This window comes from Eumetopias jubatus, unplaced genomic scaffold (assembly GCF_037043125.1).
Source record: "Eumetopias jubatus isolate StellerSeaLion01/CBP00866 unplaced genomic scaffold, mEumJub1_p1.0 scaffold_11, whole genome shotgun sequence".
In the NCBI taxonomy this organism is placed as follows: Eukaryota; Metazoa; Chordata; class Mammalia; order Carnivora; family Otariidae; genus Eumetopias; species Eumetopias jubatus.
The window spans coordinates 47,136,237-47,138,790 of record NW_028274817.1 but is presented as its reverse complement, the minus strand read 5'-3'; the positions used below and the strand labels follow the sequence as shown (position 1 = coordinate 47,138,790).

Here is a 2,554-nt window from a genome sequence, read left to right as displayed (position 1 = left end):
ACACAAAGATCGATAAGGATTAAGGGTAGCAAGTTGAAAATCTCTCCATCTAGTTTTCAGAAGAAATTGAAAAAAAAAACTGATGATGATTTTTTTTTTCACTGAAGCAGAGTTGCTTTAATCAAGGGGTGACGTCCTCTATGAGGGGGACCTCACTGAACCTTTGGTGGTGGGGTCTCAGCCTACCCCCCACATGCCCTGAGGCCACTCAGGAAGGAGGGAGCAGCTGAACAGCAAATCCTGGCAGAGGCCAAGGAATGGACATAGGGGAACCCAAGTCAAGGGGCAGGGGCAGGGCACTGACAGGTGGAAGTGAAGCTGAACAGGGCAGGAACAGCTGTGCACACACAGTTCTACAATGGGGACTAGCTGAGGTGGCTGTGCATCAGGCAGAGTGACACCCAGAGGGCGGAGGGTAGAGGTGGATGGGGCGGAAGCACTCAGGAGATGAGGCGACCATGAAGCTGGTGCAGCTGCTCCTGGGTCAGCACCAGCCGGTGTCGCTTTCCAAGGCCAGCTGTGCACGAGAAGGTCACTTTGACAGATTCTACATTTTTCATTCTAAAAATTTATTACACTTCATATTAATCCCATACATAACAAGCCTTTTACTACATGTGTGAAATGTTTGAAACTCAAAGAAAAGTTCAAAATCAATTACATGTAAAACTCTGCAGTATCCTTCCCAGTGAAATTAGCAGACAGGATCTTCCCAATGCTAGTGTGCATTTTGACAGCATGGGACAGATCTAAGTAGTGTTTTTCAAAAGCTTCTACTGATGAAAATGCTTCTTTGAGACTCTGAGCTGTGTTGGCTGTTTCAGTTTGCTCAGCTCCCAAACCTGCCAAAAGATCAACTACCCTGTTGAGGTCCTCGGAGTTAGGTCCTTTTTCTGACACAAGTCCACACAGATAGACGAAGGACTTCAGCTTTTCTGTAGCATAGCTACATAAACCTAAAGTATGGGCAGTGTTTGAGTCTATCTCCGCCCAGTCACAACAACCTTCTATCCTCTGCAGTACCTCCAAGACAGCAGTCCAGAGCACCAGGTGGAACAGACTTCTAAGAGCATCAGTTCCTGCACACAATTTTGCAGCAGCTCTAGGGCATGCTGAGCCACCTCCCACAGCCTCTACAGGAACAGGAGCAAGGTGTACTGGTGAGAAAACAGGTAAATGCACAGATCTAACAGGGTGGCTTCTTGCCTCTATATCAATTCACACCTCTCCATGTCTATGGGCTTTTGGAGGATCAATCCATTCCAGCTTTTCACTGGCTGGCAGAAAAAAGTCAGCCAGTTGGCATCATCCCCAGAGCCAAAGCTGACAACATACTGAGAAAACAGGGCATCCAGTTCATTATATTGTACCAGGGCATTTTCAAATTGCTGCAGCATATCAAATACAAAGGCAAGTTCCTCCTGAACCATGAAATACTCACAAAAGCTCCAGCCTGGCTCAGTCCTCTTCTCCGTCAAGGTTCTCAGTTCATCCTCAAACTTGCCTATGTTTTTGGTAAAAGACATAAGAAGCAATGTCCCGAGTTTGGTAAGGAAGATATTCCAAGGATTCCTGAGTTCAAGAAGAGTCCTTTAAGGGGTTGGAGAGCATGACACACCTGTCACTCTGTTTATTACAAAAATCATTTCTTATTTTGTCCACAATAGGAGTTCAGGGAATGATGTTGGTTTTGCTTTTTATTTCCCCCCCTTGGCATCATTTTCTTTTTTTAATTTTATTTTATTTTAATTCGATTAGCCAACATTTAGTACATCTCCAGTTTTTGATGTAGTGTTCAGTGATTCATCAGCTGCATACAACACCCAGTGCTCATCATATCATGTTCCCTCCTTAATTCCCATCACCCAATTACCCCCTCCTACCTCCCTTTCTGCAATCCTGTTTGTTTCCTGGAGTCGAGTCTCTCATGGTTTGTCTCTCTCTCTGATTTCCTCCCATTCAGTTTTCAACCACCACTATTAGCCAGTCCACAGAGCTATGACCTTTCAGAACATTCTGCTACTTGGTAAGGTCATCTTTTACTATAGCTTTAAACACCAGTAACATAGCATTCCATCCAATAAATATGAAAAAAGGGGAAAGTAAGTGGGACTTAGTTTCCTTCTTTGAGCAACAGTTCCTCTTTGAATTGAACAAAGTTAGATTCTAGGTGAATCATCTTTGGAGCCTGGCCATAGTACCTTCTCCATTCCATCTGTTCTCTTGGAAGCTGCTAGGAAAACACTGAATAAATAGAGGTAAATCAATTCTGATCTCCAGCACAGGTAACAATGGGCTTGTGTAGGTCACCAGCAGCAGCGGCTCCTCAGGGGTATCCATGGACCATCACTGGCCTCCAGGCCAGCCTAAGCCTGAGCAGCACCACAACAGGGATACCCATCAGGCTGTGTGAGGCAGTTCCTAAGCCAGCTGCCCTACATGGCCACCTGGCCCCACCACTTCCCGCCATGATTTTTTAAAATTATTTTTAAGAAGTCAATATTACCAATATTGTATTCTATGGCTTTGTATTTTGCATTATAGTTAGAAATGT

General features: G+C 44.7%; 1 pseudogene; it reads right to left on the bottom strand.

Annotated features, from left to right (window-relative positions):
* Positions 1 to 657: 657 nt before the first annotated feature.
* LOC114204050 (trafficking protein particle complex subunit 10-like) lies at positions 658 to 2,340 on the bottom strand (annotated as a pseudogene).
* Positions 2,341 to 2,554: the final 214 nt, after the last annotated feature.